This window comes from Peromyscus californicus, unplaced genomic scaffold, assembly GCF_007827085.1.
Source record: "Peromyscus californicus insignis strain IS unplaced genomic scaffold, ASM782708v3 Scaffold_4__1_contigs__length_199733344, whole genome shotgun sequence".
NCBI classification, from domain to species: Eukaryota; Metazoa; Chordata; class Mammalia; order Rodentia; family Cricetidae; genus Peromyscus; species Peromyscus californicus.
In genome coordinates this window covers 464,969-482,161 of record NW_026294562.1, presented here as the reverse complement: position 1 = coordinate 482,161, position 17,193 = coordinate 464,969, and the positions used below count along the sequence as shown (strand labels likewise).

The 17,193-nt window shown below is 42.1% G+C and overlaps 1 long non-coding RNA gene across 4 annotated transcripts in view; it reads right to left on the bottom strand.

Annotated features, from left to right (window-relative positions):
- Positions 1-17,193, bottom strand: part of LOC128095227 (uncharacterized) — a 101,915-nt gene that overhangs the window by 75,524 nt on the left and 9,198 nt on the right. For 3 of the 4 annotated variants that reach the window (XR_008213189.1, XR_008213190.1, XR_008213188.1), the window contains exon 3: positions 8,923-9,015. The exons of the other annotated variant lie outside the window; for it this stretch is intronic. This is a non-coding gene — a long non-coding RNA (uncharacterized LOC128095227). The remainder of the gene's footprint in view (positions 1-8,922; positions 9,016-17,193) is intronic. 4 annotated transcript variants of the gene reach the window in all.

The window sequence follows — 17,193 nt, the reverse complement described above, 5'->3', positions numbered from 1 at the left end:
TATCTAATTCACTTTCTATCCTAATTAATCTTCAACTATAACTAACTAACCTTCAACTATAACTAACTAATCTTCAACTATAACTAACTAATCTTCAACTCCCTCAGAGACCCAAGAAGGAAATAATATTAGCTAACAAAAATAAAAACAGAAAGTGCATGCAAGCAACTTCCAAAAAATTTGTGAGTTGACAGAAACAGCCAGCTGCCTGGACAGTGACCTGAGGTTTCTCCGCAATGCTGGGGCATCATCTTCAGCCTATAGGCTTAGCATATCTGACAGACTCATTTGTGAAGTAGGATGTACACAAGGTCAACAGTTCAACCTCACATTGGGTGAGAGCAGTCCATGTACCAGAAACACCTGAATTCCACTAGTGTCATGTCATGATTCAGGATTTTAAATTCTGGAAATTGTTGATGGTTTTTTAATTCAGCTGTCCATTCTTTTTGGCTGTGTATATATGGCTTCATCTCAGCATCCCATTCTTCTCCACATCCCTCTGTCAAATGCCAGTCTACTAATGAGAGGCGTGAGCTTAGTTACTCTTCAAGAATAACTGTTTCAGCTGCTGTTCCATAGCACATCAGAAGCCATCGGCCCACTGCCTGTTCAGCTGCCTTCAAAGAAAAGGGCACTATACCTTTTCCGAGTTGCTAAGGCACCACTTCAGGGATGGTGCCATGTTGTCCTGGCCTCAGAAGATGCCTTTTGATAAAGCCATAACCACACTTGTTTTGGCAAGAATCAGTAGTCCTTTGTTTCATGTCCTGTCTGTCCATTTTGTCAGCAGTTGATTCGAGGATACTTTGTTGTCCAGTGGCTAACTTTTGCCACAATGAAAGATAACTCCATATGCAGTTTCTTCAATGCCCATATTTTCTCTGAAGTAGATTGGTACTGCCAGGAGCCGACATGTCTCATAATCATAACAAAAAAGAAAAATTTTCTAAGTTATTAAAACATTTTAAATGCCATATTCTGTAGATCTCTGAAGGGTTTGAAGATGACCTGTCTAAAATATATCTGTTCAATTTTTAAAACATATCTAATATGACTACAAGTTCTATTGTAATGTCTAACTACTAACTTTCATTTCTTTATATCCTAATAGTTGGTAATAATAACATTCAAGGATCAGAAAATTGCATTGTTAAATGAACGGTATAAGTACAATTAGAAATATACATATAGCATTTTCTAACAATATAAATTCCAATATATATAATTGTATACAATATAAAACAATCCAATCCAATGTAAAGTATTTAAAACTAGTAATTGTCTTTTTCTTCTTTTTTCTTTTTTTTTCCTTTTTATTAAAATAGAAAAGGGGAAATGTGGTGGTATTTTACTTGTACTGAAATGTGATTTTAATTGTATGTTAATAAATAAAGTTACCTGGGGATCAGAGCTATTAGAGCCATAGCAAGTGAGTGGCAGCGGTGGCGCACGCCTTTAAGAACCTGGAGGGCGGTACATACAGGCAGTGACGAGGCAGTCACATGTTTGGGTTTACAACCAATGAGAAGGCAGAACAGCTAGACTATATAAAGACATACACACAGGAAGTAGGTCCCTTTCGGAGAGCTCTCTTGACTGAAGAGGATCGCTGAAGAAGGAAGGGTGAGGCTCTTAGCTCTGACCTCTTGACTTTCTTCTCGGAATCGGCTCTGTGTTTCTTATTTGATAAGACGGTTGGTTACATCTACATTTGGCGCCCCAACTCTTCCCTCAAATTCCTTGTCCCATATTTCTCCACTGAACTCTTTTGCCTCCAGTTTCTCCCCTCCACTTTAATATCACATGCACCCTACTGTCTTCTCTCACCCTTCCCTAAAGGCCTCTTTTTTCCATAACTCACTAGCCCCTTCCTAGTTTCTTGGCCTCTAGTCACATTTACTGCTGCCTAGATAGATATATTTAACAACCAGAAACTAGGATCCACATATGAGAGAGAACATATGATTGTTGTTTTTCTAAACTTAGGTTAACATATTTTCTAGTTTCAGCCATTTGCCTGCACATTTCATAAATTCATTTTTCTTTACTATTAAATAAAATTTTATGTGCATATGTACCACATTTTCACTATCCATTAATCTGTTGATGGACATCTACACTGATTCCATTTACTACCTATTGTGAAAAAAGGAGCCATAAACATGGTGTGCAGATGTCTCTGTGGTAGGATGTATTGTCCTTTTATGTGTATGCATGGGAATAGTATAGCTTGCTCATCTGGTGGTTCTGTTCTTTGATTGGCTGGAGTTTTGTTGTGATTTGCTTGATTGCTTGTTTTTTTAGATAGGGTCTTACTTTGTTGCCCTGGCTGGCCTAGAACACTCTATGTAGACAAGGTTGGCCTCAAACTCACAAAGATCTACCTGCTTCTGCTTGTGCACCATGCCTGGCCCCTATTTTGTTTTTTGAGACACCTCCACACAACCATATATTTCCATCAATAGGATTCCTCTTCCCCCACATCCTCTCCAGCATTTGTGGTCATTTGTTTTCTTGGTGTTTATCATTCTGAGATGAGATGGAATCTCAAAGTAGTTTTAATTTGCACGACTCTGATGGCCAAGGATGTATTTTGTGCCATTTGTATTTTTCTCTTTTTTTCTTTTCTTTTTTTTTGGGGGGGGGAGGAGGCATGGGGAGTTTCAAGACAGGGTTTCACTGTGCAGCTCTGACTGTCCTGGAACTCACTTTGTAGACCAGGCTGGCTTCAAACTCACAGAGATCCACCTGCCTTTACCTCTCGAGTGCTAGAATTAAAGACATACGCCGCCATTACCTCGCTTATATTTTTCTTTTAAAAACCATCTGTTCTGTGTATTGGTCCACTTATTGATTGGTAGTATTTGGTTTGGTTGTTTGTCTTGGTGTTTCATTTTTTGCAGTTCTCTATACATTCTAGATATTAACCCCTCGTCTAAAATATAGCTGTCAAAGGTTTTTCTCCCATCCTGAAATCAGACTGTTCACTCTTGGTTTTTGTTGTTGTTGTTTTTGGTTTTTTGAGACAGGGTTTCTCTGTGTAGCTTTAGTGCCTGTCCTGGATCTCACTCTGTAGACCAGGCTGGCCTTGAACTCAGACATCCACCAGGCTCTGCCTCCCACGTGCTGGGATTAAAGGCGTGCGCCACCACTGCCTGGCTCTGTTCACTCTTTTGATAGTTTTATTTGACATGAAGTTGTTTTTTTTTTTTTTATTTCATGTATCCCCATCTGTCAGCTCTTGAGGCTCTTTCTTGTGCTAATAGGATTCTACTTAGAGATTTCTTGTCTATTCCTATGTTCTCAAGTGTTTACCCTGTGTTTTCCTTTAACAGTTTCAGTTTCTCCCACTTTACATTAAGCTCTTTGATCAGTAAGAATTTATTCTTTGTGTAGAATGAGAGATGGAGCTCTAACTTTATTCTTCTGTTGAGGCATATCCAGTTTTCCCAGCACCATTTAAAAAGAATGTCGTTTTTTCCAGTGCATAATTTTTACATGTTTGTCAAAAATTGACTATTCATAGCTGTGTGGGTTTATCTCTGGGTTCTGGGTCTTCTATTATGCTCCATTGGTCTACATGTCTGTTTCTGTGCCAGTACCATGGTATGCTTGTCACTATAGCTCTGATAATCAGATAATATGATGCCTCTGTTGCATGTTCTTTTTTTCTTAGAATTGCTTTGACTATTCATGGCCGTTTATATCTCCACACAAATTTTATGATTGTTTTCTCTAATTCTGTGAAAAATATCATTGCAATTTTGATGGAGATTTCATCATGTGGATTGCTTTTGGTTGTACAGCATCTTCACAGTATTAAGTCTCAAGGTCTAACAGATGAACATTCCGCTCAGCAAGAATAAACACTCATGTTCTTCTCAAGTGTGCATGGGACACTTTCTAGGACACAACATGTTAGGGCACAGATTAAATTTCAATAGATTTTTAAAAAGCACTGAAGTTTAAATTAATAATACAAATAAAGTAAGGGCTGGAGAGATTGCTCAGCGGTTAAGGGCACTGGCTGCTCTTCCAGAGGTCCTGAGTTCAATTCCCAGCAACCACATGGTAGCTTACAACCATCTGTAATGAGATCTGGTGCCCTCATCTGGTGTGCAGGCATACATGCAGACAAAGCACTATATACATAATAAATAAATCTTTAAATATATGTGTGTGTGTGTGTGTGTGTGTGTGTGTGTGTGTGTGTGTGTGTGTGTAAGAAATTTTCCACATTTGTAGAAATTAAACAACATGCTTTTTTTTTTCTTTTAAGTTCTAAAGATACACCTAGGCCCTCAAGAATGATACACAAAAACTTCATTCCACCAAGCTCTATCCCAGTCCTAACCAACAAACTCTTAACAAGTGGACCAAAGAATTGACAGGAAAGAAAATCAGCCAGGTGATGGTGGCACACACCTTTAATTCCAGCACTCGGGAGGCAGAGGCAGGCAGATGTTTGTGAGTTTGAGGCCAGCCTGGTCTATAGAGAAACCCTGTCTTGAAAAAAAAGTGCTTAGAGAAAAATGAAGAAAAAAGAAAGGAAATATATAATTATACACACACACACACACACACACACACACACACACACACACACACATACATGAGACAGAGAGAGACAGAGACAGAGATCTAATCAATGACACAACTTCATAAACTCAAGGATTAGGGGGAAAAAAGAACAAACCTAATACTAGCAGAAAGAAGAAAATAATTCTTAGAAATTAGGTCAGAAATTTTTTAAATAGAAAAAAATCAATGAAAATAAAAGTCAATCTTTGAAAAGATCAATAAAATTGATAAACCTAAAGCTGACAGGCAAGGGAAAAAAGGCCTCTTAGAAGAAAGCAGGGCAAAAGCTTCATGACACTGGACTAAACAATGATTTCTTGAATGAAACAAAAGAATAGGAACAAGAACAAATAAAACTAGACTAACTGGATTTTATGAAAATTAAAAGCGTCTGTATTTGGGCTGAGGCAATGGCTCCGTGAGTAAAACACTTGCTGCACAGGCATGAGGACCGAGCTCAGATCCCCAGATCCATGCAAAACAGCTGGCATGGCTGCACAGACCTGTAACCCCAGCAAGAGGGCAGGTAAAGACAGAGACAGGATGATGGCTAGGCTTGCTGGCCAGCAGGACTAGAAAAACAGTGAACTACAGGTTCAGTAAGAGATCCTGTCTGGGGCACGGGGGAGAAGTTGGAGGGGAGAGAATGGGGAGGTGATCAAAACACACTATATACATGCAAGAAATTATCAAACAATAAAAAAGAAAATAAATAAAGAACCTGTCTGAAGGGAATAAGATAAAGAGCAATAGAGGAAGATAACCAATATCTCCCCTAGCCTCCATCTGGTTGTATCCCTGCACACACATCTATGCATCAAAAGATGGTATCAACAGAGCAAAATGTCAACATATGTAATGGAGAAAAGTATTTGTCAACTATATATCTAACAATAAATTTATATCCAAATTGCCTAGGAAACTCCTAAAATTCAACAAAACCTTGGTTCAAAATGGACAAAGACTTGAATAGGTATTTCCTCCATGAAGCCTAAATGAGCCTCCCTAGTGGGCCATGCCCACACCTGCTATAAGGATCACCTACTAGAAAATCATTAGCATATCCTGTGTGACCTGGGAAAGGACTCTAGGAAGTTTACACCTGGTTTCTTCTGCACTTCATCCCACATCCTTTTGTCTTTGCTATTCTTCTTTGTATCCTTTTGCTATAATAAATCCAAGCCATGGATGTGACTCTATGTTGAGTCCTGTGAGTCCTTGTAGTAAATCACCAAATCTGAAAGGGTATTTGACAAACAACATACCCACTCACCACCACCTTCACACACTCAAACACAGTCCCCCCCACCATGGTCCACTCATTGTGAGAATGTTCTTCTCACAGTATGAGCCCAGGGCTTTATTCCAGCAGCAGTTCCACATAACAAGCACAGGAGCCACCTGGATAGCTTCCCTACCAGGCATGCTCTCAGGGTTCGCCTACACCTTGGATTCAGTGGAGCAGGGGTCAGATCAGGCTACAAAACTGTTAACTGATCCCTCTAAGGGCTTAGTCAGGCTCGGGGACATGAAGTTAAAACAAGACTTCTTACATCTAGAATCTTGACTGCTGAGGTTTGACACAGGTTTAGACAATGACTGAAGAGCTCTTTGGTATGTTCTCTTCCCAGGGCTCTGTGTCCTTCCACCACCAGTGAAAGGACATGGTCTACATTCGAGTTTCTTAGTGTTTTTGGTAGTTATGGGTCCCTTCAAGAATCTGATGAGCCAGGCGGTGGTGGCACATGCACTCGGGAGGCAGAGCCAGGCAGACCTCTGTGAGTTCGAGGCCACCTGGTCTACAGAGTGAGATCCAGGTCAGGCACCAAAACTACATGGAGAAACCTTGTCTCGAAAAAAAAAATATCTGATGAAAGTAATGTATGCTTTCCCTAGAGAACACACACACACACACACACACACACACACACACACACACACTTTTACCTACAACCTAGATGACTCCACTATTCCCACATGTAGATCCTGTGTTTCATTCAGCAATAAGGTCCGCCAACTCTCACACCGTACAACTCTATCAACAGCCCAACTGGGCCATGAGATGAGCTCTGCCACCTCAAATCCTCCACCTCATGAGTATTGTTATTAGCACCAGTCTCTTAATATCTGTAAAATTACAAAGACCAAGACTAATTTTCTCTCTGCAGCACTACAGACAGAGATAGAGGGTTGCATCAAGTACAGTTATTAAATTTCCATATTTAGATGTGCAAAACCAGGCTCCTCTCGGGTCCTTGGAAGCCATTCAGTTCCCAATAATTAGATCAGCAGCTGTGGCCGTAATTCTTCATATTTTCACTAAGGTGGGCTAGAGGCCAAGTGAGGTCCTGGTTCAGTGGAGGTGGAGGCCCCAGTGGATTGTAGAGTGGGGGGTTAAGGCCCTCTTTTAGGCTTTGCCCTGAGACAGCCACAGGTCTTGGCTTTTGTGGGTAACAAATGCATGCAAAAAGGTATCAGACCAAATGAGATGTCACCTCCCCTCTGAAGCTCTTCCTGGCCTCCAAGGCACACTGAACCCTTTGATCTCCAACAACACTGACAGTCTGGCTATTACAATGGCTTCTGGTGGGATACTTGTCTGCCTCCCCAGAGTATGAGCAACCCAAGATCCAAGTATGTTCATCCCCATCAAATTCCCAATAACCATATAGTGAAGGGGAACAGATCAGCCTCAAGTGCTGCATGCTCTTCTCTAATATTCCAGCTCCTCTCAGTTCCAGGAGAAGTCATTGCCAACTCTGATCAGTCCCATAAGATTGGCTGATGGCTGGAACTTAAGGCAGACTGGCTAAGGTCAGTCCTGAGACTTTTGCTGAGGCTGTCCAAGGAGAGGCATTTCCTTCCCACAGGCCATGAAGCTGATTTATGGGCATCTGGAAGTGCAGGTGACTATCACTAATGAAGGGCTGGATGGAGCATGAGCTCAGGCCAACTTAAGGGACAGCAGAGCTGAGAGATGGAGAGAGAGGCAATGTCCTAATGGTCTTGGAGACTCTGGAATCAGCCATGCCTGCAGCCAGTGCCACACATTCCAGTTTCACCAATCAATTTATTTCTTGTTTGGACTAGTTTCAAGCAACTTTCTGTTACTTATAACCATGAGTCCTAGATAAGCTTCCCAGACTTCCTCAGAGTTACTCTTCATGTCATAATGAATATACTCTGGGCATGAGGACAATGGTGACTTGCTTGGGGTCGTAGAGTAGCTAAAACTTAGGTTACTTGACATTCTCAGACAATTCTCCTCTGCCTGGAGTTCAGCACTAGAAGAAACCAAAAGCCACTAGAGAGTGAGATGCTCACTCAGCAACACCCCATCTGGCAGGATCCAGGCCCCAGAGGCGCAAAGGGAGTCCTTCTGTAGCAATCAATGCATAGACTGCTTCAGCTCAAAGGGAGTTTTCTATTCTGAATGCTATTCAGAGTCAGTGGAGAAACTAGGGGGAAAGCTAAAGGTTAGCAGCTCAAGGTATCCTCTCCACTGTGTCCATTCACTCTGTCCTGTTGCTGCTGCTATTGGAATCAGCCTCAAGTTCTAACACTCAGGTGTCTCTGAGCCAGTTATCATATTACACATTGACAGTGCACCTGACACCCTTGGATCCTCACACCAGCCTGGAAGGGGTAGTTTACCTCAGGAATGGTAACTGTCTTAGATAGGATGACTGTTGCTGTGATGAAATATCATGATGGGAAGGAAAGGGTTTATTTGGTTTATGCTTCCACATCCACAGTCCATCACTGGAGGAAATCAAGACAGGAAGTCAAACTGGGTGAGAGAATGTAGAAGCAGGAGCTGATGCAGAGGCCATGGAGGAATACTGGCTTGTTCCCCATGGCTTTGCTTATTCTCCTTTCTTATGGAACCTATGACCACCAGCCAAGGGATGGCACACACCCACAATAGTTTGGGCCCTCCTGCATCAATTACTAATTAAGAAAATGCTCCCCAGGCTTTTCTACAGCCCAATATTATGGAGGCATTTTCTCAGTTGGGGTTCTCTCCCCTCAGATGACTCTCACCTGTGTCAAGTTGACATAAAATGAGCCTTCACAGTAACTGTGGATGGTGTGGAACCTGGGACCTGTATTTATGGTGCTGAACATTGTTGAACAATCCTAGGAACAATCTCCTTCAGTTTGGGGCTAACTTTTTGCAAAGTATTGTTTGTAATTTTAGTGTACTAATGCTTGTGAATCTGGTCTGTCCATGTCAGTTCTTTATTACTCAATAAGTATATTAGCTACTTTTGTGTTGCTGTGACCAAACTATATGATATGAACAACTTAAGACAGGAGAGGCTTATTTGGACTCACCATTTCAGTTCATCACAGTAGGGATGGTATGGTGGAGCAACTCATTCTACAGCATCAGGACCATGTGGCAGAGTCCCCTCACAGCATGGTGGACTAGGGAACAAAGAAGATAACAAGAACCAGAACTGGGCTAAAACTTTCAAAGGCCCAGCCCTACCGATCAACTTGCACCAGCCAAGCTCTGCTTCCTATAGGTTTCACAGCCCCTGGAGTAGCACTACCAGCTGGGGACAAAGCATTCAAAACATGAGCCTAAGGAAGATGTTTCACATCCAAATAGTATCATTGGCTCTTGCTTTGGACCAGTAAGTGATCCATTTTTATAAATATTCCATGTACATATTCCATATGTAGTTAAATGACAACCACCATAAGGCTTCTCTACATAACCACCTAATAGAGCTTTTACCCACTAAGCAATCTCACTGGCCCTTCTTTTCTGTATATTTTATAAAAGTTTTATATCCTTGGTGCCTTGGACCAAATTTTTTTCTGAATCTCATTAGTTTTGAAAGTATTGTCTACATTTATTCACTCATGTCCTCCAAGGATGGGCCTGCTGTGTTCATCAGTGTTATGCCCATGGGTCACACAACATCATGCCTATGGGGCATGTGAAAGGGGTAGCAGCCAGCAGCATCTAAAGCTTGTCTTTCTGAGAACATTTGCTGCCTGCAGCTTCAAGCCTTAAGCCCACATTCTGGGTACCACACAAGGTGTTACAGCTTTATTCAAGTCATCAAGACACAATCCTATTAAGATATACATTTTTCCCATCCAAAATCAGTGCTGCACACTGTCTCTACTAAAATGACTAATAAAATGTAATTTTTGATGTTAATATTCAAATGCAAACAAACATATGTGATTTTAAAACATTTATAAAGAAACCAGATAAAAATGCTTGTTACAAATGTGTGGAAAGTGAGGGTTAACAGGCTTATAGAAAACAGCTCCCTCTTCTGCTTAAAGAAGTTTATCTAGGTGTGGTGGCCATGCCTTTACTTTAATCTCATCACTCAGAGGCAGAGGCAGGTGATCTCATATGAGGTTGAGACCAGCCCGGTCTACAGAGTGAGTTCAGGCCAGCCTGGTCTACAGAGTGAGTTCAGGCCAGCCAGGGCTACATAGTGAGAACCTGTCTCAAATAAAACAAAACCCTGCCGCTGGAGCCACCTGTTCAAGGTAGCAAAAATTCCTCCATTACTGCTGCCTCCTTCTCAGCCTCCCACTAGACAGCCCTTATCTGTGGGGTCATACCCCTAGAAAAGTGGCCACTGCTGGGCTCATCTGAGTAGCTCCCAACATGGAGTGAGTGCTGGAGGATGCAGTGATTTGCAGATGTGTGTGATTATTTAGATTGCCATTTTCCTTTACTCTTTTTCTAGAAGTGAAAGACTTCCACTGGTCAAATTCAAATCTCTGCAACTGGGTTCTCATTCCTTCATGTGAAACCAAGCTGAAAAGGAGACCCCTCAGCACAGCCAACTCAGTGTGCTCTCTCTTCTCTACAGTGCTAGGTACTGACTACAAGGCCTGTGCACACTGGTTAAGTGCTCACAGCCCATCCCTTTAAAGGTGTTCTCTGATCTTGGGATTTTCAGCCCTCTGTTTGTTCCCACACTCCATTCTGCAGCCCCCAGATTTCCTCACCCAACAGACGTTTGTTCCAAGATATCAAAAGTCAGAATGGGTACCAAGAGTCCCTCCTGCCAAAGGTCCCAACAAGGAGCATCAGCACTGCCTGTGACAACCAGGTAACAAGGGCAGAGTCCTTGAGGACTAAGAAAAGAAAGTGACCCATTCTATTATGTATGTGAGAAAGGGGGAAGTTTCTGGGATCATTTAAGCCGAGCTTTAAAAGGCAACAAGGGAGCCGGGTGGTGGTGAAACACACCTTTAGTCTCAGCATTTGGGAGGCAGAGGCAGGCATATCTCTGAGTTTGAGGCCAGCTTGGTCTACAGAGCGAGTTCCAGGATAGCCAGGGCTATGCAGAGAAACCCTATTTTGAAAAACCAAATAAAAATAAAATAAAAGGCAACAAGGAGGAAGGGAAGAATATTTGTAGCAACTGAAACAGCTTGTGTGAAGGTAAAAATATGTGAGTGTGCACAATGGACAGATGGTAGGGGCAGATGCAACACCCTTTTAGTATCCAACCACTATCATGGTCCTAGCAGGACCAGAAAAGGGTCCAGGAATCCATTGGAACTGAAGCTTACTCCAAAGAGCCTCAGTCCTGCCTTAAGATTCAGAAACTCAAGATTCTGAAGCCCCAAGCCAGGTTCACCAAAAAGGACAGACATACCCTAAAATTTGGGGCTGCCTGAGGAAGCTGCACCTACAGACTTAATAACCCACCATGCACACACCATGTTTGTGTAGCTCAGCTGAGCCCCTGGACAAACAGCTAAAAATAGAGTCAGGGTAGATTTCCAGACAAGACTATGATGCAGTCAAACCCAAAAGATTCAAAGATTGGCATGGTAGTGAAAACAAAATTATCAACTAGCTTCTCTGGCTTGCACAGCACTGTGCTCCATCAGCAAGAGATTTTTTTCCACTGAGCACCAGCTAGTCCTGTCAAGAGATGGGGCGCTTGTCAGCACCCCTTAAACAAACTATGGCTCATCTTTACAGCAGCAGAACATGGTAGTTCTATTTATACAGATCTGGAAAGATTCTAAGATATGTAACAAAATCAGGCAAATTGTAGTATATTTTATTGTAGTATATAGCTGAGTAGAGAATCTCAGCTACAGTAAACTAAAAGAAAAAGTATGTGTGTATGTGTCTTAGTTAGGGTTTCTATTGCTGTGAAGAGACACCTGACCACAGCAACTCTTATAAATAAAAAAACATTTAATTGGGGTGGCTTACATTTTCAGAGGTTTAGTCTATTGTCAACATGGTGGGACATGGTGGCATGCAGGCAGACATGGTGCTGTAGAAGGAGCCAAGAGTCCTACATCTTTGATCCACAGGCAACAGGAAGTAAACTGAGGTACTGGACACGACTTGAGCATATATGAGACCTCAAAGCCCACCCACACACTTCCTTCAACAAAGCTATACCCACTCCAACAAAGCCACACCTCCTGATAGTGCTGCTCCCTATGAGCTTATGGGGGCCAATTACATTCAAACTACCACAGTCTGCACCTCTGTGAGTATATAAATGTTTGTAAAAGCTCCAACCCCATGCAGTGGCGTTAACCCACTAAAGGCTCTGTGAGGTCAGCTAACTTGACCACGTGGTCCATACATTAAAGAATTGGAATATAATAACAATCTCTGAGATCCACATAGCATTTTTTAAACAGTGAGATGATACACATGAATTCATTCATAACAAACATGAATGGGGTAACTGCTGTGGACTTGGTGCCATCTCCAGCCCAGGAGATGACTGATGAAACCTTATCAATAAAGCCCCTGCCCTTCAGATCTCTGTGAGTTCCCAGGCCAGCCTGGTTTACATTGTGAGATCCTGTCTCTAAATAAATAAATAAATAAATAAGTTCCTGCCCTTCTGGTATTTGCCTCTCAGGAGTTGCCATTGGGGAAGGAATGGCACATGATGGACAGGATCAGAAGAAAAGTATTAATGCTATCGGTATTTTTAATTTTTAATAACATGAGGGAAACTACCATTGGAATAATTTAAAGGTTTTTTGGGTTTTTTTTTTTTTTTTTTTTTAGTTTGTAGCCGGAAGATTTACTGTGTCCCGGCCTGCTGGCAGTTGGGGTAAATCTCTCCCACTTGCGTCCCCCAAGTAAACACACAGAGGCTTATATTAATTATAACTGCATGGCCATGGCTCAAGCCTTTTACTAGCTAGCTCTTATATCTCAAATCAGCCCATAACTATTAAACTATTAATTTATGTATCACCACATGTTCCGTGGCTTTACCTTGGGTGGCTCACTGGCGTTTCCCCCATCTTCTTCCTGTCTCTCCTTTGAATTTCCCACCTGCCTTTAAGCTGCCTTGCCATAGGCCAAATGGCTTTATTTATCAACCAATCAAATCAACACATATTCACAGCATACAGAAAAACATTCCCCCATCACGTCCCCTTTTCTCTCTAAACAAAAGGAAGGTTTTAACTTTAACCTATTAAAATTGCATATAACAAAACAGTTATCAAGCAAGAATTACAGTTACAATATCTAGTTTATTTGTATTTTGTAAAATTAAAGAAAAAATTTTCTATCTATCCTATATTTGTGAATCTAAGGTTTTATATTTAATTTATCTTTTATCATAACCAAGGAAAATTAATTATAACTATCTAGTCTTCAACTACATCAAAGACCTCAGAAGGATATAATATTACCTAAGTAAACAGGAAATGCATTGTAAGCATTATACACCCTTTGGCAGTTTAAGATATGTACATGTAATAGTAGATACCTGCTCCGGCTTTGTATATGACCTGGCCTTGCCTGGAGAGAAGGGTGCTAATGTTACTAAGGCACTCAAGTCAGCAATGCTAGTCATGGGAGTTCCTTGGGCCGTTAAGACTGACAATGGCCCTGCTTATGTATCATAGCAGTTTAATGATTTTGTGAGTTCATGGAAAAATGTCCCATACCACTGGAATTCCATATAATCCACAGGGACAGGTCATTGTAGAGGAACTAATAGAACCCTTAAAGAGCTCTTGAAAAAAATAATTTCCTCAGAAGCCAAGAGAGATTCCCAACCTGGCCCTGGCAGAAGTTCTTTTTCACATTAATTTTCTCAGCTTTGATGACATGGGATTAAGCCCTGCTAACAAACACTGGGCTTACCTGCCTTGGGAGACACCATTGCCCTTGGTGAGTTGGAGGGATCCCATCACCCTTCAATGGAAACCCCCTGATCCCCTACTAACCCGAGGGTGAGGGTATGCTTGCATTTTTCCCAAGAATACCACCACACTGATATGGATACCCTCCAGAGATGTGCATCTGGCAACAGATCAAGAGACACTAGCCAAAGAAGAAGCTTCAGAGGGGTAATGTATGATTTGCTCTGCTACTGCGGCATTAGTAAAGGTCATATCATTATTGGCATGTGACCCTAGATATCAAGCAATTGCCTCACCCCCTACAAGGTTACTAATGCATCACCCAGAAAGACTTTGATTGGCACATTTCATATAAATATGACTACAGTTCTATCCATGTCCTTGAGACTGAATTTTTGACTAATCCTTCTCCTCTTCAAATGTCTTTTACAACAGGCTTGCCAACAGAAGGCGGCCACAAAGATGACCCTATAGGTTTTATTGGCTCTCAGAAACCTAGATCAAAGTCCTCCTAAGAGATAATGCACACATGGCTCACTGAGATACAGAAGACTACTGCCTAAAACTCACCACCTGGATAGCGCTCCAGGATTGATGCTGGTAGTCAGACAGGTAAGAGATTGTTTGGCAAGCCAACCTACAGTCCATTATGCTGAGCTCTCCTGAGATGGGGTCAACAAGGTTAGGGCAATGCACCCTAGCTCCCACTGAGCATGTCCCATAAAATAAAAAAAAGGGGTGGATATGTGGGATGACTCATCCCTAACAGGCCTGAGGGCTAGCCAGCCCAAACCAGTAATAAGATACTTTCTGAGAGCCAACCTGGGTCTGCCTAAGGGCCTTAGCAACAGCAGCTGAGACATGATCTGGAGATGACCTGGACCAATGAGAGGCAGCCATGTCACACCAGCAGATGCATATTCATCAGACCTTCCCCCAGGATGGGGTGGAGGGTATATAAGGCTTACCTCTTCCTGAATAAACTGAGCTTGTTGTTTTGACATTCTTCCAGAGTCTGTGTCGTTGACTCTGCACCTACTCAGCCCCCCTCCCCAAAAGGGAACAACAGCACAGATCCCTGTTACATTCTACAATGAGGAGAACATTTACAATTTTCTTTCAATCTGACAGAATTAGTTGCTGTTGAAGGGGCTCCTCCAATGAAATCTCTGCGCTCTGATTTGGCGGTTCTTCTGAGCAAAAAAGACAGCTTTCTCTTCCAGCTCTTTTCTGCATCTCTCCATGTCCATGTCCCCAGAGCTCAGCTCTCCATCTGCAATTTCTATACGACAACCTTTGCAATCACCACTACCATCCCTAGGTCCCATGCCAGCAAGTGCCCAGTTGCTACAAAAGGGACAGGGCACATTGGGAAGAAGACTTGCTGATTGCAGAAGACACTTAAGCCCCATGTTTCCAGGTGGGAAAATGTTAGAACAAATGCAGTACACTTTATAGTCACAGTTAATGGTTCAGATTGCTTATTTCTTTGATGTTGACTAGTGTACTTGGAAGAAACAGATTTTTATTTATCTGTCTTTGCTTTTTTTTCACACAGGCCAATGTCTATGTTTTCTATCAATTAATAGGAAGTAGTAGCCTACAGAGTGCTTGTGATGTTGCAGGGAAGTGGTTTAGATGTCTCTGAGGTAAATAAAAGATAAGAACTTCCTGTATTCAGAACATGGACTATTATTTGATTTTACTTTATTTTAATTATTTAATTAATTTATTTTAATTCCTTCCAAAAGGAAGTCTGAACACTGACACTAAATTACAGACATAAAGGATGAATGAGACCCCAAGCAGCATCCCCACTTCGTTAGCTCACACTTCAGTCCTCTCTACTGAACATTGGGGTACATGCTGATGTGGGTGCTGGGATCTGACCTCAGGTCATTTGGAAAAGCAGTACATACTCTTAGCCTCTGAGTCAGCTCTCTACCCATCTCAATTTGTTTTAAGTGATGGGATCTTACTATGTCCCCCTAGGGTAGCCCCAAACTCCTAACCTCATATGTTCATCCCTGTCTCAGCCTCCTAAGTAGCTGGGACTACAGGTCTACACCCCATACCCAGAAAAACTTTATTATTAAAGCTTCAAAAAACTATCATAGAAATAAAAAAAAAAGCCAGAAATAGCCAGGAGGTGGTGGCACACATCTTTAATCCCAACACACAGGAGGCAGAGAGAGGTGGATTTCTGAGTTTGAGACCTGCCTGTTCTACACAGTGAGTTCCAGGACAGCCATAGCTACACAGAAGAAACCCTGTCTCAAAAAAGCAAAACAAAACAAAAAGCCAGGCATGGTAATAACTCTATAATCCCAAGATTACAAGAACTGGAGGCAGAGGGATCCAATGTTAAATGTCATCCTCAGCTATATACCCAGCCTGAACAACATGAGTCTGTGGTGGTAATAAATAAAGTTGCCTGGGGTCAGAGGTGTTAGAGCCATAGCAAGTGCGTGGCAGTGGTGGTGTACGCCTTTAAGGACCTGGAGGGCGGTACATACAGGCAGTGACGAGGCAGTCACATGATTGGGTTTACAACCAATCAGAAGCCAGAACAGAGGGACTAGAGAGACAGACACACAGGAAGTAGGGCTCTCTTTCGGAGAGCTCTCTTGGCTGAGGAGGATCCCTGAATCAGGAAGGGTGAGGCTCTTGGCTCTGACCTCTTGGCTTTCTTCTCTGAATTGGCTCTGTGTTTCTTGTCTGATAAAAGCATTGGCTACATCTACACTGAATTACATCTACATGAGTCCCTGTCTTAAAACAAGGAAGGAAGGAAGGAAGGAAGGAACCAACCAACCAACCAACCAACCAACCACTGCCTTCAATCTCTCTCCCAGTCCCATACCATCCCCAGGCTCCCAAAGGAGCACTATTCTACATCTTATTGTCTTACACTTACTCTTTGTTTATGTGCACATATGTACAGAGGCCAGAGGACAAGCTCGGATGTTTTCTCTCAAGACAGGGTATCTCATTTGCCTCAAGCTTACTAATTCAGCTAGAATGGCCAGCCAAAGAAGCTACAAGCATGTGCCACCACATCCAGAGTTGCTGTCTTGTTGTGTGTGTGTGTGTGTGTGTGTGTGTGTGTGTGTGTGTTTTAATATGGGTACTGAGGATGGAACTCAGGTCCTTGCACTCTCAAAGCACTCTACTGTTCTGTTAACTGTTATCTACCCAACAACTCACCCCTTTATTCTTCTCTAGAGTTGTACTATATGTGTTTGTCATTAAATAGCACTTTGTGTTTTTAGTGTTAAAAGAAAATTTTTCCCTGGGTGTGATGACACACCTCTTTAATCCCAGTACTTGGGAGACAGAGGCAAGCACATCTCTGTGAGTTCTAGGCTAGTCTGGTATACATAGCAAGTTCCAGGCCCACCAGGGCTACATAGTGAGACCCTGTCATAAAACAAAGAAAAAAGGCAGGGCAGTGGTGGCCCATGCCTTTAATAC